The sequence below is a fragment of the Dicentrarchus labrax genome, unplaced genomic scaffold, assembly GCF_905237075.1.
Source record: "Dicentrarchus labrax unplaced genomic scaffold, dlabrax2021, whole genome shotgun sequence".
Classification (NCBI taxonomy): domain Eukaryota; kingdom Metazoa; phylum Chordata; class Actinopteri; family Moronidae; genus Dicentrarchus; species Dicentrarchus labrax.
Genome location: NW_026136705.1, coordinates 3,142,895 through 3,166,342, shown reverse-complemented (window position 1 = coordinate 3,166,342; position 23,448 = coordinate 3,142,895). Strand labels below are relative to the sequence as shown.

The window sequence follows — 23,448 nt, the reverse complement described above, 5'->3', positions numbered from 1 at the left end:
AAAATGAACAAGAAACAGAAGAAACAAGGGTGGTCTAATAATTTTTTCCATGACTGTATATGCACCAGTGGCACCTTCAAAGTGGCAGTAGGGGGCAGGGAGCAGACATCTGTTCACACAGCCAGCCTGCTGAGATGCACAGACACACAAAATTGGGTTCATGTGAACGTAAACCCACATACACACACACACACACACACAAAACCCCAGTTGAATCACATGCTCCTGTTTGACAGCGTGAATCTGATGGGCTAAGACCTACCCTGCATGCGCATGTGTGTGAAGATGTGTGTGCGCATATGGGTTGACATTAGTCATGCCATGGCCGGAGGGTGACAGCAAGAACAATTACAACTGACTGGTCATGTGGTCATCTAAACCTGTCCTCTGCCATTAGTTGCACTTTGTGTGTGTAGATGTGTGTGTGTGTGTGTGTATGTGTGTGTGTGTGTGTGTGTGTGTGTGTGTGTGTGTGTGTGTGTAGGTGTGTGTGTGAGGCGGAATGGAAACCCGAATTCTTGGCACGTTCTCTCAAAGCTGGTTTTTTAGCTAATGTCACAGGGAAAAAAAACTGTCTAGACAACTCAGACAGGAAGACAGATGCTTCACCGTCCACACAAACACAAACACCCACTCACAAACTTGTGTATTTCAGTGGCTGAGCGCACAGTGCCCTGGGGCATTATGGGGGCTTGGCACCAAGACTGGGATTAAGACATTGCAGAGAACAGCTGTGGATGTGACTTCAACTCCCAGCCAAACTCATCGATCAGCCCAGACAGTGTTAGTTAGTATATTGACGTTTTGTACACTCGCTCTGTCAATTTCTGAAATATTATGAGAAGCTATCGAGTTAAGAGGAACTGTTTTCAACATCAAATTGTATACTGTTCTAGTTAAATAGCTAAAGAATTAAAATTTTATGAAAAAGAAAGATTTAAAAAGTTTGGTTTATGAGCAAATACTTGCAAAACTAATGACACTCCCATCAACCTCAGCTGTACTTTGTGTTTTGAGGTAATTAACAGATGTTATTGTGCTAACTTGCTAAACTAAGATGCAGGACTTTCTTATCTGCTAAACATCAGCATGTTAGCATCATCCTTGTGAGTAGCCTGTGTAACATACTGATATTAGCCTTTAGCTTGCCACTGTGCTGTATAGCCTTATACAGACTCTAGCATGACACTTCATTTTGTTTTAGAATAAGGATATGACCTTTTGTTGCTGTTGATTTAGGCCAGTTTATGTGGTTTAAGCTTAGGTTTCATTATTTTGGGTATGGTAAGTTAATTTGTTTGATTTTCAGGTTAATCATTTTAGTTACAGGAAGGATTTTGGTGTCACACTCTTCTTTGGATGAAAGTAGCTCATGTGAATGTGGATATTGTTAAGTCTCAATAAAGGAGTCAGACATTGATTATGACTGAAAGATGCCAGAGAGAGAATGAAATACATATTCTACTGAAGCCTTATCTGACCCATATATGAGGTTTTATAAGGAAACATCCTATGGTTAGGTAAAAATATGTACACATTAATTCTTGTTGCCAGTGCACACACAGCTGCAGAAGAGGTGTTATGTGTGTTTTAGCTTGAGGACCACAATGAGCCCTTAAGGAATGCAATTCTGGAAGATTAAAAGAGTCTACCTTGGTGTAGTCAAACTCATAGTATACTTTAAGTTTGAATGCATACCTACTTCTTCTCACTGAGCAGCAACAGGCTTGCAGTTGTCTGTCAACTGAAGTGAAGCCCTCCTGCTCCAGTTTAGCTCAATTGGTCTGATTATGGAGCCACACAATTCATTTTGACCTCTGTCCATATTGTCAAGACTCATACATTTCCCTGCTTATTTATGTTCACTAACTACATTAACTGATAAACAAAATGTCAATGCACTAAAATTTCCTGCAGGTATAAATAAAGTTGTTATTGAATGCAGTCCCTTTAAATCAGCCAATAATTGAGCTCTGACTCTATTTTTGTTATTATCCAGTGTAATATATGAGTTTACACCATGCCACTGCTGTGTTTCTATAACTAATAGGATCAGACAGATAATTTTGTTAGAGGAAGACAAACAGGTGCGAATAGGAAACTGACAAAGAGCTGACCAATTTCTTTTCTTCTCCTCCTCTCCTCCTGAACTGTCTGTGCCTGCGGGTGAGCTAAAATAGACAATCCCAGAGTGACAGAAATGAAAAGAATGATTCAGTCGGCCAGCTTTCGACACCTGGTCTCTTATTCCCTCAAAGGCACTAGGTTAGGATTTATAGACTGGCAAAGACAGGGGAAGTGAGGGTGAAACAGAGACAGACAATAAGGGAATAAGGTACAGATACAGTGTGGAGACTGAGGACGGAGCTTGAGTCAAAGGAAGAAGTTGTATGAAGTTGAGGAGAGACGTTGAGACAAAAATCAATGGCGGAGAGAGCAGAAAGGAAGGTAGAGTAAAGAGTAGTATGTCAATTTTAAAATCAATAAATCTTTATTATTCTGCTCCCTAACACAAAACGATATCATCACGATTGAACCAACAAAAGCTTTTCTTGTTCTGCTGTAAACACCCACGGCTGTTTCATCTTACTAAGACTGTTTCCAGCAGCAACTGCAACGATTGGATAAATAGAGGAACTCTCAGTGTGCATTGATTTTCATGATAAGTAGAGACCACTGCCTAAAGAAAAGACCACTACCAAAGCAGTTAATGTAGGATTTTAGGGTGGGTAAGACCTCAGCAATGACCTTTGACTCTGTACATCTTTTTGATATATTCATTCTTCCTCCTTCCTTCTGAGGTCTGGGGAAAATTTAGCTTAAAAATTGGATAGACTTGGAGTTATGATAATGGGGTTACACTATGGAAAACGTCTGCACTCAAACAAAAATTATTTTTTACTCCCATAGCCAAGAATTTAAAAAAAAGTAGTATTCACTGTCAAGTCCATAAATTAGTCCTTGCTGGACTTTTCTCTAATCAGCCCACTTGACCTACCCAAGTTTAAGCTACATATTGGATTTAGCTACCAATTAGACAGAAGAATGACTTAAAATGAATGCTAATGTAGCTCCTACATGCAACTGTTTGCTAACACGTTAGACATAACAACTTTATGAGGTGATAATATGTCTGTGTTGAGTTTTCAGCTTGTTTTTGCTGCCCCCAAGTGGCCATAAAAATCAGTTAATGCAAGTTTAAGTCATGTGCTTTATGACTTAAACTTACATTAAGTGTGACTGTGTGTAAAATCTGAATCTGCAACGTATTATATAACAACCAAAGCATTCAAATAGTTTAAATTTATCTCTGAAAATGTGGAGTAGACCTCAGTAAGTACCTCGTACGCTGTGCTCATGTGCTTGGGTCCATTTCCTCAATTCATTTTTACCTCTGCTTATACTCACACAAATCTGTTTCAGCAAGCAAGTATTGAGGTCTTCATTTGCAGTGGCTGATTCACTCACTGTTAGAGAGACGTTTCTTTGAGAAGACCTTGGCGGATGTTTAGTTTCATCTGTCTGTCTCAATTTTATTTTCTGTTATTTATTGTCTATTTCTCTGATTTATTGCCCTTGGCATTTTGTCACAGGCATTCTCTTTTCTCTCACCATCTGTTGTTTTCTCTCTCTTTCATTGATTGCCCTTGTGTCTTTTTGTAATTCCAAAACAGTCAATTACACAACACTTTCATTTGCAGTTTAAAAAACAAATTGCAAGGATTTTCTTTGTCTATTTGTTGTCTTGGTTAATTTTTTCCTTGTAATGTTGTCTCTTGGTATTTTCTTCCTTCACATTCTCCTTCCTCTGCATGAATTTGTACAGAATGTAAATGGTTCAGGGGAGAAAAAGCAAAAAGCAGTTTAGCTATTTTAACTACAATGAGATTTGTTCAACAGACATTAAAATAATCTGTTACCTAATTTTATTAAGGCAATGAACTTACAGAATATACAGAACTGACAACTTTATAGAGTATATGCAGTGACTGAAAGTAAATTGGTACTATGCCTTGTCTCAGAAGACAATATAAATATATATATATAAATCTATATTTTTTGGAGCTTGTAATTCTTGCCATGTAAGACCATATCAGAGTGTCGCAAAAAGAAGCCTCTTGTCTTTAAACATCACAAACCAAAGGGCATTAACTCTGTAGCAGACTGCCAAAAATCTAAAGCAAGAGCTGAAATCTTCCTAAGCCCTTCCAGATACTCTCTGAGCGTTTGCTTTGGTCTGGCCAGGGGCCAGACAAGAGGGCATTTGGATTGGGAATATTAGCCGGCTCTGCTTTGCTGGGCACACTCAGTCAAATCAGTCCTTGAAAAAGAAAGATTTCAGAGAATTTCAAGCTGTTTCTTAGATGTTTAAGGCAAGACAGAGTTTGGATGGACGGCAAGTTAAACCCCTTAATCCAACATTCAAGTTTAAACAATTGCAATGCTACATGCTATTTTTTGGGGTTTAGCCTTTTTAAAACTTTATCCAGCGACGGTTGCCTGAACACCAATGCCCTTTTCCTGCAATTCCCTGTTGCACCAACAACACATTGCTCTGCTGTTTAGCAGCTTCACAAGAACAGCAGTGGATTTAAGGGGAAAATCACCATAAAGGACACCCACTGACGATGTAAATTGTGTCACTTGTTATGTTGGAGAACTTCCCAGATGCAACACAATCAATTAAATTGCACTTATTTACCGTTCTTCTCATTGACAGGTCCAATGAGTGGTGCAGCAAGTACAAGTATTGATATGCAAACAGATGTTCTATTGATAGGCTGACTGTGGGAGTGGAAATGAGACCAGTAATGTGTTTGCATACCTATATCTAGTGCAGTTTTAGTCTTGGATTTACAGAGTTTTATGCATCTGACTCCTGGACTGTTCTCAGCATCTGAGCTGCTACTTCACACTGGAAGCTCTCAATTCCTGCAAGAAAAACCTGCTAGCCAGCACGTCATAATCCCCCCCTCTTAAGTCTTAGCACCAAACAGCAGCAACTGTTTTCTTCTTGCATATTTGGTTCATTGCAGACCAGCACACATAACTGTGACAAGGAAATCAATGCAAAGGCTAATTACACTGTATGGTGTGCCAAGGCGGCAGTGGCCTCGACCAATAAATCTGTGAATGAGAATGTGCGTGTGAGTGACATCATCTAAGGTTAAGTACCTGTGATTAATGGACTCACCTAAGCTGGCTAAATGGGGTTTTTATATCATGGCTTAATGTCGCTGTTACATGGTGTCTGGTTGGCACTTTCACTGGGAATTGAAACCCTCTAACCCTAGCAGGCTTAGCTCCGCTCTCCGCACCTTGAACCATACACACTTTAATGAGTGTGTGTGTGGAAGAGAGCTAGGAGAGGGTGAAGGAGTTGTGAAGTTGATAAACTGACAAGCAAGAGAGTATCTTAGCTGGTAAACTGCGCTTGGCGGCCTATATGGTAGTCGAAGTGTGTATGTGTGTGTCAAACTGTCAAGCAGCAGTGGAACAGACAAATCCCCAAAGCACATCACCTTCAAAAGAAGGACTATCTGGAGATGTGTGAATGTGAGAGAGACAGAGTTTATGTAAGGGAAAAAAGAAAGTGTGTGTGGCCACTGTACCAAACACAGTCACACTGCAGGACCGTTCCTTAAGAGTTCAGAAGAGAGGTGGGTAGAATACAAAGCGAGAGAGGAAGTGAAGGAAGAAGAGGAGATAGAAAAAGAGATGAGAAGACGAGAGACAGGGAAGGATGGGAAAGATGTGTGCACAAGGAAAGGCAACAAGGAAAGGAAGGGAAGGAAATAGGAATGACGGTAGAGCAGAACTGAGCATGAATTAAAAAGATAGGGAATGACGAGAGAGGGGATGCAGGAAGATAAAAAAAAATGTATGAAAGAGTAGAGGATGAAACAAAGGGGAAGACTGGAAAGCAAACAGGGAGGGAATAAGGGACAAAAGAGGTAAGACGACAGGGGGATATAAGAAATAATTGCAAGAGGGACATAACAGAGGGACGGAAAAAGGAAAGAATGCAGGAGGAGGATAGAATCAAAGGAGGGAGGAGAGAAGGAAAGTCAAGGAGGATAGAAAAAACATGGAGAAAAAGATGCAAAACGGGAATAAGAGAGGAATGAGTGAGACATGAGGAAGCAGGAAGAGCAAGAGATGAATGAATGGTTTGGGGATGAAAGGGGGAGGGAGGGAAGGGATCAAGTACTGAGGAACAAAGAAGGAAGGAAATATGGAAGAGGACAGGAGGATAGATGGAAGAATGGCAAGAGACGGAATGAGGGATTATGGGAAAAGCAAAAAGAGCACACAAATGAGCAGGTAGGAAGAGTGAGAGAGAGGAAGAGATAGAGAAAAATAAGAACACAAGGAGGGAGAGGAAGAAAGGCAAGGAGACAAGGAACAAGGGAGAGAATCAAAGAAGCATGGAGAAAACTATTAAATGAGGAGAAAAAGAGGGATCAAAGAGAGGATGAAGGAAGAGAAAGAGATGAATGGACGTGCAGAGGATGAAAGGAGGCAGGCAGAGAGGCAGGAGGATGGATACGAACAAATTGCAGGTGGGCTGCCGAGGCCGGAGGAGTCTTTGAAACAAGTAGGACATAATCCTACGACGGGAAACTAAAATGAGAAGAAAAAGGGTGAGCAAACAAAATGTCCATGAAAGAGAACGCAGATTAAGAGTCTTAGGAAGAGCTACAGAGGAAGGAAAAGAGAGAAGGACAGGATAGACATGAAGTGGATAAGGAAAGGGAGAAAGACAGACCAGAGCATCATAGAGAAAAAGACAGCGATGGGAGAAATCAAGTTAAGGATAAGAAAGGAAAGGAAGAGAGCAAGAGAGCAGACTCAAGGAGGGAAAGATGAATCGCCGGCAGGGGGGCTGTCGAGGCTTATTCGGCGTTCCAAGAAAAAAGAAAAGAAATCACCGTTTTACATGATTAATGTTTCCCTGAGCCCGAAGGTTAGCAAACACAATCGCTCTTTCATGCTAATCGCATCAAAACAATCTCTAATCAGAGAGAGAGAGAGAGAGAGAGAGAGAGAGAGAGAGAGAGCGTGCGCAAGGGAGACATAAACTTAGAAGAAAAACTGGCACACGTGTAGTACAGTTTGTGTTTTTTTTCCCACATTATAAATGCTTTATGCCGCTATTTAATTAAATACATCCAATGTGCTTACAGTCTGTGTGCACTCACTCATCTATATTTTAAGCTCCTCCAACTCTTGACAAATGACATCGGGGAATTGTAGGAATTCTCAGCGCTGCTTAGCCACGACACGCACACACGCATAGACACTCATACACACTCACACAGGCAAACACACACACTGACAGGTGTGAAGCAAATGCTTTCTTGTGATGGAAACTCCCCAGGAACCCTTGGAGACATACAGGGAATGTGTTATGTGGCGAGGGCGCAAAGATGTGTGTGCGTGTGCATGTTTGCATGCTGCTGTTAGCCAGCCGAGCACAGGGGCTGACAGCGGGAATAACAATTATGTGTGTTTGTCTGCATGTGCACAGGTGTGTGAAAGCTTCTTTCACGGCTGCCTTGTTTAAATGACAATCTTTCAACTTTCTTTTAAGTGAGTGTTCATGTGTCGGTGTGTGGAAATGCATACAGAGATAGATACAGGTGCGATGTACTGCAGGAGCATTTTAAAATGCACACAGTGATTTTGCAGCGGCACTCAGCCTCGAGAGCATAGATTAATGAAAGTCTGGAGGGAATATGAATGCAGTGGTTGTTTGCAGGTGCTGCTGTCGTGATCGCTGTACTGTATAGATAAACATGAACCGCCTGGGTATTATACAGCTGCGTGTCTACAGACACTGCCTGGCTGTCATATATCTTTCTGCATCACAGTACAGGAGACAGGCTCATGTCTGGGATCTGCCTCAGTTGGGCATACTGTACCTACACCTAGGTTGTTCAGTTCACATTCAAATTTAAGAGCATGACTGCTTTATAAAAACTGCATGTAAGTGACAGTTATGGTAAGTTTATGACTTTATCTGGCCACCAAATTCAATTAATCCATTTTATAATTTATTTTTCTCTTTATTAGCCCAGTAAACATCTCAGTGGGATTAATCTTTCTGGCCAATAAGGCAGCATGAAATCAGTGTTAAAGGTCCAGTGTGCAACATTTAAGAGGATCTACTGGCAGAAACATAATATAATATTCATAGGCATGTTTTCATTAGTGTATAGTCACCTGAAGATAAGAATTATTGTGTTTTTGTTACCTCAGAATAAGCCGTTTTTATCTGAGGGAGTGGGACATGTTTCTACAGTAGCCCAGAAAGGACAAACCAAACGTTGGCTCTAGATAGGGCCTTTCACAGTCTTTTTGTGGCCGACGTAGTTTCTCCTACACGCTTGGAAAGCTTAGCTTTTTTCAAATGGTTGCAAACTGATCCTTTTACAGCTAGATGCCACTGAATCCTACACAACTATTACTTTAAAACAAAAACAATGCAACACAGACAACATAAAGAGACCAAGAATACTGTCACACATTACAAACTAAATTAGGAAACAAATACTGATCTTGAAGAAGCAGTTTTCTAACTTTACAACAGACTTAATTTAACAAGTAATTCAAGTTATAATTCAAGGAAGCTCGTGTAAAATGAAAAAATTGACTTTTAGAGCATTCTGACATAAAACTGAAACCAAAACTGCCTGCAAGGTAGGTAATCAATCTAAAAACAGGCTTAATGCAATCTGACTGATGTGATCTATGAAAAGGAATGCAGCCTGATTTCATATGACAAGTGCGAACAAGGAGGCTCAATTTTATCTGACTGAAGTGTGGCCCTGTTGATCATAAACATGATAAACATGAAGCATAATGATGTTTTAGTAATGGATTGCCAGATACGTTTGACCTCAGCTAGCGTCTAACACTCAAAACTGTCACCTTCAATACAGTGAGTAGAGTAATAATACAGCAGTAAAACGGTGGTCAATCCAAGTAAAACGCTTTGATTTACGTCACTTCACTTACTTCTATCATCTACCAACCATTACATGAGGACGTTGGGTGTGTTTTTTTTTAAATCTCCTTGTGTAACTTTAGCTATAGTATGCACAGTAATCTTAAACACATACACACATTCATCTTAAACAATCATTAGTGTCAGTCTTAACCCCCTAACATACACAAACACCTGTGTTTTAGCTATTTATAGCTGAAGCTCTTATCTAAAACACTCAGTCAGTGGCCATTATGTCATCTGATTTATTGACGTCCTTGACTCTCACCTATAACATTACCAGGAAGCATGCACTCTCCCTCTTCTTCTCATGTCTATCTTATATGTCTTATATGTCCACACACACTCCCTCTCCCCCTCCACATCAGTCTCTAGCGACAGTCCCACTGAAAGGAGATCAAACAGGAAAGGAAATTGTGAAATAACTGCAGTCAGAAAGGTGCATAAGTATGAGAACAGATAGCAGTAGCCACAGCGCACAGGATGGGAAATCTACAAGGAGCCATATGGGATGTTATATCACACTTTACCTCGCACTTACATGTGATTTCAAAGGACGCTCCAGGGAGCAGTAGCAAAACAATGTGATGGGAGAGTATCACCTTAGATTTCCTACTAGAAAACACCCTGGCAAGGATATACTATGAGTCTGGCAACAGTGTAACAATAAAGAATAGCCTAGTGATTTCCTTTCATGTTAACTTCATAACGCTACAAGCACTACAAGACAAATTATGGAAGAAGAAGCAATACAACCAGAACATATTGAAGTATCCCTTTCTTTTAAGGCTGGAATGTATTAAAGTGTCTTGTCATACTACAGTGTAAATATTTTAAACTATCTTGTTCTGATAAAGTGAATATATGATCTAAAAAGAATGTAATCAAAGGATCCGGATTAAATAAGTCTGTAATATATTGAAGTATTTTGTTCTAAACGGGTTGGAATATATCAAAGTATCTAGTTACAATAAGGCTGAAATATATTATGTTCTAATAATGCAGGAATATATTAAATGTGTTCTTAAAAGGCCGGAATACATTAAAGTGAAACAAAAAAGCTTTGCTATATTTAAAGTATATTGTTCAAATAAAGCTGCCACATACAGAAGTACTCTGTCTTTGAAAAAACTGGAATATATTTAATGATCTTGGCCAATCAGGCCAGAATATAACGAGGTATTGTGTTTTTAAAAGGCTGGAATAAAGTATCTTGTGCTTGCGCGTATTAAAGTACCCTGTGAACAATATCAAAGTATTTTGTTCCAGTAAGACTGGAATATACTTTAATATGATATTCTAATAAGGCTGGCTTATATTGAAATATCTTGTTCAAATACAGCTATAACATATTGAATACCTGTTTGAAACGGGTAGAATATATCAAAGTGTTTTGTTCCAGTAAGTTTGGAATACATTTAAATATCTTCTTTTAATAAGATTGGAATATAGTTAAATATGATATATTCTAATAAAGCTGGTTTATGTTGAAGTATCTTGATCGAAAATGCTGGAATATATTAAAGTATCTTGTTCTACTACAGCTGGCACGTAAAGAATACCCTGTTCTAAAAGGATGAAATATATCAAATGATTTTGTTCCAGTAAGGCTGCAATACACTGAAGTATCCTTTACAGCCAAAAGACTGAACTTGACTGAACTGATTATGCAACAGTCTCCATGAAATACATAGACTGAACGACTAATTGTTTATTTAATTTGAATAAAATTCAAAAGAATAGGAGGTTAGCTAAGAATTTAAAGCTACTTTTATTCACATACAATTCAAATAATGTATTGTTTTCCATTTTCTTGTGGTCTATACGGTGTATGCCATTGTTGTATTTAAAATTACATTTTACTCTTTTACTTTACTTTTTTACTTTCCATTTTGCTTTGGCGACATTCAATTAATTCTTAACATGAATCCTACATTTTTCATTAAACTGAATTCACAGTAACATTATTCCTGAAGATGTAAAATGCTAAAAATGCAGAGCTCGTGCTAAAACAGGAATTTAAATGAGCTGATCTTGTTTGCACTGTCATTCCAGATAATTGAGTTATTCCACAGCTGAAGTTTGTAGGAGATGTGATAATATGAATTCAGTACATTAATAAGTTTAACACAGACTGAGACTATTAAGTTTAAACTTTATATTCTGACACTGTATGTGTCCTAATGATGTTTCTCTTCTTTTTTCTTTCTGGCATTCTGGTTTAATAGCTTATCTGATTGTATTGGCCAGCTGCAACTTTAACTTGGACTTATATGTAATAGGAATGTTATAAATGGGTTGCCTGGATCGAACACCATCCAAGTAAAACCTAGAACCTAGAATTTTCCAGCATAACTTCAAAGCACAGTTTTGTCCAGAAACAGCAAACAATTGTATTTTAACATGTATAGATTTATATGTCATAGATTATAATGCACTGTGTAATAGGTGGTTTCAGCCATAAACATGTGGATTATGTGACATTGTTTGGCAAATTCATGACTATGGACATTTTGTTTAAGTGTTGTATTATGTTAATGTTGAGGACCATTCATCATATTGTAATGTACACATACTGTATCTACAATAAAGAGCCTCATGTGGTTGTTAATGCGGTTTCAAGCTGCTGGGTTGAATATTAACCAATGAAAAGTGGGTTTAAACACTGGGGCATTTATATAGAGATTAGAAATTGGGATTATAGTGGATTATGTAACTGCCCTCGTGACAGTATTTTAATTGCCACATTAAGAGACAGCTGTACATCCTGGTCTACAAAAGGTCAACAGAGTTCTCGTTTTGTTTTCTTTGTATTATGAATAAAAGTGTTTTCCATTTCTGTCTTCTGACTTTTCTGATAGCTTCCCTGCTCTTTAAAGTCCTCTGATTTTCTCCCTTCTTTTCCTCTTTCTCCATTTCCTCACTTTCCTTTTCACCCTCTCTATTCCTTTGTTTCAACTTTCCTAATCACACCACCGCCTGTTTACTGTTCTCTCATGCAGATAACCCTGTTTAGATCTCCGCAGGTTCACAGTATAAAGCCATTCAAGGTCTCTCTGATAAAACGATAAAATGAGCTGAGGCTCTATGTACTGTAGGTCGTACCTGGCTCCGCTCTCCTGTAGCTGAAGGTCTCTCCGCAGCTTTAAGAGAGCCTTTTATTTGTAGTGAATGTTCAGCTACAACTATTCAGAATCTTTGAAGTGCACTGTGCTGACACAAAAAAGTGTGAACAAGTCTGATAGTACTTAATAGGATGATGGTGACTTGGGATAAAATAAAAGTTTCAAATAGGAGGATCAAGGCAAAGAGAAGAAGTCACTTAAGTCAGGTTTTGATGGATGCTTGCTTCATTCTTACTCTAGTGCCAAGAGTTCATCCACAGAAGGCTAAATATATTAGAGGGGGCTTCTACCAACAAATACAGTACTAATGATTAGAGTCAAAGTACTTCATATGATCAAATTAGATGAAACAAAGATGCCGCCCCCCAGGGGGAAAACCCATGTAGAGTAAATAAGTGCGACGCTGGCTGTAGGACAAAACAGCAAATCACTCATAAAGTCAGAGAGTTTGGATGAACACATTAATGCATTCTTCAGAAAATCCCACTTAAGCCCAGGGAACAAACATGATAGTTCCTGCTATCTCTAAAAGAATGTGACTTTTTTTTCTATTAATTTGTCCACTGAATTTGGTAGAAAATCTATGATTTAAGGCTTTTATAATATACAAATGGATGTCAACGTCTTTGCAGTCTTAAGTCAGTGTGGGATGATTTGATTTCAGTACCGAAGGTCTTGTTTTGGTTGCCACCACTCTTAATAGTACGGCCATGCTTGCAATTATTTATTTTTTATCTTGTGATCTGGAGATAACGTCATTAATTATTTGGTTATCTCTAGAAAACAAGCTTTGTTAATTTGAGATAACGAGATAATCAACTTGTTATCACGAAAAATAGGGTTGTTTCCTCTTATTACTTACAATGTTTATCAGTAATCAGGAATGCCAGGCAATTATGCATAGATTGTGTTTTATAGATATAGCATTGGTTGAACAAGTTGGACAATGCATGAAGGAACAATGTGCAATGTGCCAGGTAATATTAATTTTCATACTGACCAAACAGAGTCAGCAGCCATAAAAACAATCTGGAAACATCAGGAGAAGATTAAGATTCATAAAATGAGCTCAAAGGTCCTTGCTATTTTGTCTTCATTGTATCACATTGCCAGGAAATGAATAGCATAAATTAACTCTTAGATGTACATTCTAGTGACAACTATTTCTCATTTTCGAGTTTTACGTAACTATCCAATGATTACGAGAAACTGAATGTTGTTTTTCTCCTGATAAATTATCTGACTATTTCAACAAATCTTCCTTTTTCCTTTCTTGACATTACGGCATTAAAAAGATAATTGCAAGCAAATCCATTCTCTGCTTCCTTAGGGGGGTCCCTGAAGGCTTAAATCTAACGGCTGGACCACTTAAACCCATTCCAGCCCTATAAATCCCAGTCTGGATCCTATAAATCTACCTACAACCTGATGTTTAATAGCTTCATACAGCAGGAAAGTCGTTGTCGCACTCCTTTTCGCTTTTTGTTCAGACAGCCCATCCCCACTTGACAAGTAATAGGTTTCATTACAAAGCCTTACAGGCAGTTTCCATTTCCTAAAAGAATAAAAGCGAACATCATTCCCTAATGTTCACTGATCAATATTTAAAGACCACAGATGACTACATCTTATAAAATTCCTTTTTTTCCACCCTTAAGAGCATGTGGACAGTTTAATTCTTGAATTTAATTAAAAGTCAACATTTATTTAAAGTAGGTGTCTCATTTTTCAATAGGTTGATATCTCATTTTAACAAAACTCTGTTAAGTACCACTTTAACAGCAGTTACCCCCCTTTTTTTTAACTGCAGGCAATGAATTGTATCTGCTGACTCACTAAAGCAATCTACTTTGAATAAGTCAAGATCCTTTTAAATATAGAAAAAAGGGAACAGACAATAAACAGGTGGACAGCCATTTTGAGAGCACTGGAGGTTTCTCTACAAAATGACTTTTAAATGCCATAGGGAGAGTTAAAGTTGCTTACTGAAGGACTTTAAAGATCACATTGTTATTTGCTCATTTAGAATTCCATTCAGCCTTTTTGAGGGAGTCGCAGCTGGCAAATCCTAGTTCACACATATATACATACACACACACACACACACACACACACACACACACACACACACACACACACACACACACACACAAAACCATCCCTGCACCATTACGAGAAAGAAAGATGTAATCAGACTCAAGAATCCACTATATTTATCTCGGTTTTCCATTTGCAGGGAGAAAAGCACGAACCAGCAGCAGCTAGAGGAATTGATTCGCAGTTGATTTGGTTTGTCTTCCAACAACCCACCGCTGAAGGTTAAAGCTCGGATCCACGATCAGTGAGTCCCCCCCTCCATGGACAGGTCGCAGGTCTATAGAGAGGGGGGCGGTGCTGGTTGTTGTTTCACATGACTGATTGTCACTTTAATCTTGTGACTCTCAGGCCAGGAAAGACTGAGGCTATTCAGCCAAATGAAATCCTCTTCCGCTGAATGACTGAATCAAGTGCTGCCATCCTGGCTGAACACACACAAACACACCGGGGCGCATGCTTTAGTACTTAAGAGGAACGCATGACTGGGGGGGAACATATGGAGGAGAGCCAAAGCTGAATGATCAAAGTTTAAAGATCTGATTCATATGGGAACAATGCAAGAGTGCTTCAAGATTCAGATTAGCCAGATTTATTCAGAAAGACATGGAGAGAATTTTGATAGGGATAAAAAGAACACGGAGGTTGTCCTCGTCACAGCTAAATAAACTGAAGTCAGGAAAATAACAAGCCTATGCTCTCAATATAGTGGAGAGCTCTTTCATCCTGAGCCAGGTTTAATTGGCAGTGCTCATTCAAAGGTTGAAGGAAACAAAAACTCTGTCCTTCAAGATGTTACTTCAATAGAATAATGATCAACCAGGCTAGTTTTGTTACTGATTTCCCCAATTAGAGATCTTCGCAGGTTCATAATGTTGGGCCTGCAAATAAACTTACCTGTAGATTAATCAATTACCAAGCAGCCAAGATCAAATACCTCTATCCCCAATTTTGTAAATGTTTTATACAAACTTTGTAGGTTACCTAAAAAGGTACCTTATGGTTTAAAGGTGGTGGTAGACATGAAATCCTTTTTGTCGTCCATAGCGTGCCTTACGGAAAAAGTTTTGCTTGAAACAATTTAGTTTGTACAAAGTGTTGCCCAACCACGTCTCAAGACACAAGTGTTTACTACTGTCCCAAATGGTCACAACTCAAAAAGGTGTAACCAAAAGCCTGCCAAGAGGTTTGAAAACACTTTTGGACAGTAAAAGGCATTCATGTTTTTGCACTCACTGACAGAAGTAGCTATGCAAGAATTGAGTACAGACAGCTTGTTACTTTTACACCTCTGCACACCTGGTCAAGCACCGTGTGAAATGCTTTCTGAAAACCACAAAAAGAATTATGGGGCGAAGCCCATCGAATTCCATTGTCAGAAAAGTGTGCAGGTAGAGGGCTCAGACAATGGTCGAGCACTCTGAAGCCTTGACAACCACGATAGCCACAAACCATTAACCTTAACCTTATCCTAACCCCAAACCTAAAAACATAACTTTCCTCTTGAATTCTTCAAAATGCCGTTGGAGGGTTGAGTATCCATGTTCCCAGGGTCCTAACACCGAAATTCCACCAGACATAGCTTTAAGTCGTTGGTTTAATCATTAGACCGTATCAGAAGTGAAGCATCTTCAGAGTGTTTTGTATTTAGCGTTTATTTATATTTTGCCCTTTTGCTGACATAATGTTGATGTAGCGTGAAGTCTGCAAAGCGTATTTTATTTTGAAAATTGACTGGAACTCTATGGCATTTCTGTGCCTGACTTCCTGCAAATACTATCTGCTCTATGCAGCTTAGATGAAACACATAGCAACCGCAACCAGGGGATTTTTGCCGCAAGTTTCCTAACGCCCCCAACCCACATTCTAACACATACACATACATATAAACATAGGACCCTGGGAGCATAGCAATGACCCCAAAGTGAAAACCAGGAAAATGTCCTCACAAGGTCTGAAAGTTAAATGGTCCTCACAAAGATACAAGTATAAGATTCGACACACACCTTTGCCAGACAATTCTTGCTAAGACACAAAAACGTAAACACACAGACAATGCACACTATGGTGCACTCCATGCATGAATGCCTGCAGAGATATACACACCCCCCACAAGCCCACCACACAATCACATTTCATTTCATTCCCTGCGTTACCGGGCTCCCCCTCGAAATCTATTTTCTTCTGGATTCTGGCACTAGGATATCATCCTCTATAGTTATTGTTCTTGTGTGGCCATTCAGAGTGAGTCTTCCCTATAGATTGTTTTGTATTTCATTCAATGAGCGGGGGGTGAAAAAAAAAAACAGTTTGGGGCGATATGTCAAGCCTGCTGATCCACTCTGATTAATTCTACAAATCAAATGAGGGGTGGGATGGATAGATGTGGCATTTTCAAAGCAGCATCCTGAGGCAAAATAGAGTAAGTCTCTTTGTGAGAGATAGAAAAGCATGTTTGTGGATTTATGTCTGACCATCTGCATCTCTCTGTGACTGCCTGTGGCTGGCGTGTGTTTAAAGTCTCATCTCATATCCCCAGTTCGTTGGGCCATGGATCTTTCCATTTGTCTGAAAAACAAACCTATTATAAATCAACCTGCAGTTTTTTAACCATTATCCATTTGGTGGGCATCTGTCTTTCCACATGACAGTTCTGGCAACATGAGGATGAAAAGTAGAGGTAGAGAGAGAGAAAGGGAAAGAGAAAGGGGAGGATAAATAAATACATACATTTCATATAGCCACGATTGTCAGTGATTCCAACTTTCAATGAAAAGGTTGTAACAATAATAGAAAATTGGTGATGAATGAAATTATATGCTAAGCAGAGCTCAAAATTTGCCTAAAAAAAACAAATATATTCAGTGTCTGTTTCATGCTGAGAATATATAATATAATATAATATAACATGCTTCTGAACAAAATGTGGACCTGGAATTGACAATTGTGAGGGAATTAAACCCTCACCCTCAGCAGTGACAGCTCTGCTAAACAGACAAAAATGAAGCAAATCTGAGGAAAGATAGCAATGCAGAAAAGGGAGGGAGAGACAGAAGCACAAACCGTATCCATTTCCATCTTGAATCTTGATACTTCTCCGATTTTTCTTCCCAGTTTCATGCCAATACAGCATGTTGAATTGGAAATTTTATTTGAGCTGAGCCAGAGAAAGGGAGATGAGGAGAGAGAGAGAGAGAGAGAGAGAGAGAGAGAGAGAGAGATCAATTGAGCCCAGAGCAAGACAAAAGAGAGAGTGTGAGCATCCAGGCTATGATAAATGACAAGTCTTATCATGCATTCAAATGAGGCTTTAGGACTTGTCTACCCTATAACAACCTGCATACAGATGAGTTTACATTTCTTTTAAAAAAAAGGTATCCAAAATCAGCCTTTAGTGTTAAATGTAACAGTTTCTGGTTTGTTATGTCTTTCCTGACGAGCTGGTAACATACTAATTGTTCTGCCACAATGCCTCCAAGCCGACACATGTCAGAGTTTTGACCCATCAGCGGGGCCAAGCAGCCTTGGCTGTTAAAAAATTATTTGCACTCAAGGCACAGCCAGGCGCTTTGGCTAAATGCCTCCACCAAATGTTGCACTTGTGGCTGAATTTATCTCTGGGGGGTGGTGGGCTGAAGGAATCAACGTTTTGTCTCAGAGATTATGTTGTTAAAAGGAGGAGAAAGGGGAAAAAAACAGGTCCCAAAATGTCCCAAGCGCTCTAATCCTCCCTGGAGACAGGTGGATTAGCGGGACGTTCATTGAATAGACACGCACGCACATACACACATGCACACACATGCACACACACACACACACACACACACACACACACACACACAGCTAGATGATTTAATTTCTAGTTTGGTGCAGGTTTTTGCTGCTGACTCCCCACTGAGCTTGGTTGACGCGCAGAAAACCTTCAGCAGAGCAGAGCAGGGAATGGACACGCGAACAGCCACACCCTCTCTGAATGAAACCCAGCAACACACAATTCAAAGCACTGAACACACCCTCTACGGCATCATGACAAGTCATTGTCAGAATCGTGTTATTTGTTCTTAAACCTAAGCCACAAATCTGAATCATGAGAGAGAATCCTACTTGCGTTCAGCACAAATAATTAAAAAATCGTCCTTATTGTGGATTAGTGTTCCTTTATGATACAAAATTCCCACCACCTGTGCAGGATTTTCATTTTTAATCAATTGTAGTGTTCCAGAAATCAAAGAAAAGAAGATCTTAAAACTCAAAACCAGACTAAATTACTTAATAAGGGCGTTCTTGTGGTGCATTAGCCAATGGTGCGTAAAAGCGCACATCTTGCAATCTCCAAAAACAATCCACCTGTGAACCTGATACATTCAAGTTTCTACATTTAGACACATTCTGTATATTTCTTCACACACGCACTTGATGCTGCGCGTCCTAACCTGTCTCGGTATCGATCTCATTCTTTCAAGGACTCGATTTCCTCGAAGTTTCATCTAATCCAAACGTGCTCAGCCTTCCGCATTTGCTGCAGCTAAACTGTCACCAACTTTCACCCTCAAAATGTCTCCGCACACAACTCCAAGGACATCTCTGACCTCCATCCGCTGACCGTCTGCATGTGTCAAAGATGCGAAGGCGCAGCAAATACTCTCATCTTTCGAGTAAATGCGAGATTTTTTTTTTTTTTCTAAGACAAAAGCATGTTCACTCACCCGTGAAGATATCCGATTGTTCCTCCCGCGCCCTTCAGTTTATGATGTCCCTATGTTGTTGTTTTTTTATAGCTACATCCTCCTTGATATCTTTCAGCGTTGGTAATGTGTCCTCTCTTCGGTCCACAGCCGTAGATGAGGAATGAAAACGGACAGAGAGTGTAGGTGCGGATTCAGTTCACCTCCGGTCAGGATTTCTCCTGTCAGTTCGTCCCGGACACGGCGGCAGAGGACCAGGGCGGACGCACCGGACACGTTCTGCGGTCCATTTTGGTCTGGTGCGCACCGAGACGCACCGAGACTCGTCCTGCAGCAACACAGGAGCCCAAAAACGACAATAACTCCTTCTTTAAGTTCCAGGAAAACAGTTGGTTAATGCGTTTAGTACGATGTTGAAAGATCCCCTTCTCCTCTAAGGAAAGTTTTAACACCGGAGACCAGAGCGCGGAGGGGATGAGAGAGAGAGAGAGAGACAGTGAAAAAGGACTGCTGGAACTGACAGAAAGGGGGGAGAGAGAGAGAGAGAGAGAGAGAGAGAGAGAGAGAGAGACTGCAGACTCCGACTCGCTTCACTGACCACGAGTTGAGTCCTGGTCCCACACATTGTGGCGCCTCAGCATGGTCTGAAATTCAAACAAGCTCTTGCAAATTTTAAATTATAAAGCCCCTCTCCTGTATGTAAAGCTTCACAGTAGCCAGGGGAAAATATTTGGGATTCTTCCAGTTATATATTTTATTTATTTATGCTATTGGAGTATGGTGGCATCTGCAGATTATAGTTGCAGCAGAAGCTTCGGTGTTTACCAGCCTCCAGAGAGTCTGACTCTGCATGTAATGAGAAATGTCACATAATTGGTTTTCATCTTGTGTGTCTGTGTGTGTGTGTGTGTGTGTGTGTGTGTGTGTGTGTGTCATCATGACATCATCAGTCTACTCTGGCTGGTGTTTATACATGATATCCGTCTGTGGACACATTTTGTCAACGCAATGTGACAAAATACTGCAGGTATTACACTTCCTGCTTCCGCAAGTACGCGCTAGGTCCAAGTGGCATACATTTCATCATCAGAGGTTGTACGAGTGGGCTCTGTGTAGACATCCACTTGCTGCCAATTTGCGTGACCTTAGAGACCTCAGAACTATACACCACGACTATTGTGTGTAACAGCTGTTCGTGTAAGAACCGGTTTCTGACTATATTTGCACCACATCTGCAAGTACGGGAGGGTCTACTGGGGTCCAAGTGACGTAAAGAGTGTACGCATAGGCGTTGATTTGTTGTGTACTTTTCCTACTAATGTAAAAATGTCTTCAAATGTTTTGTTGCACCTGTTAAGGTTAGACGACTTACACATTTCTCATTTCTCAGTTCTCAATCATTCATGAAGTTTGGTGGCATCATGTGATTCTCATAAAGCCTCCACCTAACTTCAAATGGAAATTGCAAGCTCGTGGTTACGACACGCAAAGTCGTGTACACGATATGCTTCGTGCTGAAGTGGTAAGTTGTGAGAACACCGTTGTTAGGCAACGGCGATATGGACGGCAAAAGACACCTTGTTGTTTCCCTTGTCTTTCTTTGCTTCTTTCCAAGGAAACTTGACCTACTTTGTATTTCAACACCACGCAGAAGAACACAAAAATCGCCGCAACTCTTCCGAGGTTGTGGATATGCTACAAGGGTGGTGTTCATATGGACTCCTTAAAGGTCTAATCAGCCAAAATGACTAAAGAAAACGATGTGTGGGTGTTCAAACAGCCCATAAAGGAAATTAGGGCTGCCCAAAATGTCCTCACACGATCTAAAACTCAAATTTGTCCCCACAAAAAGACACACACACCTAAACAATGAACTGTAATACTAAAGGAGGAATTAGCCTCCCATCTCCTTATATTTAATTATCCTTTAGCAATGAATCCTTTCATTTATACTGTACATTACACACACACGCAACCATGACGGAAAAAGAGGATTTGCCTTCTTACCTCCCTCACTGCTCAGCCACTTTCTACTCCACGTCTCACACACTGTGCACTGACGCATTTTACTCTCTACCCACAGCGATGGATCAAATCCCGCGTCTTAAACTCTCTGTCACACTGCTTTGGTTCAACTCTTTATCCTGTTACCTTATATTATGTCTCTCTCACACACACACACACACACACACACGCTATAGGCCTATAATAAAACTCATTACTTTACTACATGTGTCAAAAGCGGGCGGCGCATTGCAGCATAATATCGCTTTGTCGCGTTATCGAGGCTTTACACCATCAACCATAGTTCATATAATTCATAACTTTAGGTAAACACTGTCAAACACTGCAGAGCGTTGCTGCATTTGTTTTGTGCAGGTGCTTTGGGTGCAGATAAAAATGTTTTATAGCTCCTTTACAGAAACACATTTTCTTTTTCATACATGTGGCACAAAATACATGTATACACAACCAATCTCAAGTCACAAACTGTTGGAAGTTAACGCACAATGACTGGTTATAATCTTTGCATCTGGCAGTAATACATAGGCCTCTTGTGTAATTATCCCAATTTCAATAAATGTCACACACACAGAGTACTGCAATGAATTTAGCTAAATTTACAACACACGTACTTTGTACTTGTCCTATAACCGTGGCCAGAATGTCAGTAAGTTACTGGAAAGAATTATAACTCAAGCAGCATTAAAGCAGCTTGATTTGTTTTTCCAATGTCGAACACATGCTGTATAGTGCATCACACTGTGCTAGTTTCCTCTGGGATAATAAAGTCCCTATGTCTCTGTCACATACTATTCATATTATATTTATCTCATATGAACAAGCCCAAAGCCCTGGGATATTACAGCGTACGTGCATTATTGAATGGTGTTTTAAACCTAGTTATACAACAGAGGGTATGATCCAATGCAGTGGTTTTAAACTCTGGTCCTAGTGGGGCAAAGACCCGCCAGTTTCTCTCCTGCCAGCTAAATGATTGCATTTAACTGAGTTCACCTGCTTCATGAAGTTAAATCAGTTCCTAATTAAAAGCAGCTGGTCTGTGGTTGCTGAGGACTACAAGACGACGCCAGTGCACCATATATACTGCACTATCCAATATATTATTGTAAACCATGACAGTGAACGGAACCACAAGATAAATTTGCAGACACTGCAGAACTCCCATTTTATTAAATAATGCTCAACTTTTCCATTTTGAAGAGTAAGTTCCTTAGAATAATCAATATAATGTTGTTGCTAAAGGTAAAGAGTTTAAAGCGATGTTGGTTTTCCCTGTGGATTGTGTTTTTATTTCTATTTAAATTGTAAATGGTGTGTTTTCTTGGCCAGGTGGCCCTCGGGAAAAGAGATTTAAATCTCAAGCAAATTCCTGGTTAAATAAAGCTTTATTACTCTCTACATCTCCAGTTGTAATTTATTAGTGACTCTGAGACATATGTTACTTATGTGGAAAGCTGAACGATAGAGCTTTACATTGGATGGCTTAAATTGATACTAAGGCTGTCATCTTTATGACGGTGTAAACAGCACAAATCACATCAAATCTGATCTTTTCGATTCTGATTCGGTCCACGTTCATATGTGGTCCAAATCAGATACAGGTCTGACCTCATATCAGAATTCATGTGACTTTTACGTCACTCTAGATCAACTTGTCATGCAGGTCACTTCAGGACCTGGATACTAGAATCTGATATGGGCCACATTCAAAAAGTAATGTGAACAGCCAAACAAAAAAGAGCAATAAATCAGAATTTAGCGCTAACGGTTGTGGTGTGAACGTAGTCGTACAGAGAATGCAGTACAGGATACTGTGAAGTCAAAGCAGGCCAGAAAATGTGACTGCAGTGTTTAGCAACGCACCTAAGGCCCCATTCTAGGCCGACTTGAGAGCTGTGTTGCAGCCCTCTCATTAATTTGAACGAGGCCAGTCTGTCAGCACAGTGGGGGTGCGAACGCATGGGGGCTCTGGCAAAACAATGCAGGGTTGTCCAACAAAAACACTGAACCAGACTCAACCAGGCTTTGTTGCGGCGGCATCCATCAAGGCACTGCATTGTATGTGAGTATTAACAAATAGTTGTGCAGTGTTTTGGTGTCTAATAAGCCTCTAAGTGCATGAAATATGTTACTCCAATTAGTCAGATTGTCTCACTAATACCATGGTGTGAAGCTGGATATGAGCATGTGTGTATAGCAAAAACAATGGAGTGGTAGCTCTGCAAATGTTTCTCTGAGGCTGAACAATCACATTAGTTGTGTTGAACCTTAGTGGACCTTAGTTTGCTCACTGGCAAAATTCCTGGAATTCTTTTATACATTTGTGGATAGCTATAGGCTAGAATGGTGAGTTTCAACTAGGAAAGCCACCTAACATTGATAACTCTGTATGAGCCTGCATTTTTTTTAGTTTGTAAGCAAGAGGGTTCAGCTTCACAGATGCTTCCCCTCTTTGTGTTTTCCTTATCACTTGGCTTCAGACTAACACTGCTTTGCCATAAAATCTGTA

General features: G+C 39.9%; 1 protein-coding gene across 5 annotated transcripts in view; it reads right to left on the bottom strand.

Annotated features, from left to right (window-relative positions):
* htr2cl1 (5-hydroxytryptamine (serotonin) receptor 2C, G protein-coupled-like 1) overlaps positions 1–19,499 on the bottom strand; it is a 139,306-nt gene extending 119,807 nt beyond the window's left edge. For 4 of the 5 annotated variants that reach the window (XM_051400457.1, XM_051400461.1, XM_051400460.1 and 1 more), the window contains exon 1: positions 18,936–19,499. The gene's annotated coding sequence lies outside the window, so the exon portion shown is untranslated. Of the gene's footprint in view, positions 1–17,292; positions 17,373–18,935 lie in introns of those variants that run through there. The other variant, XM_051400458.1, reaches the window with a different exon arrangement.
* Positions 19,500–23,448: the final 3,949 nt, after the last annotated feature.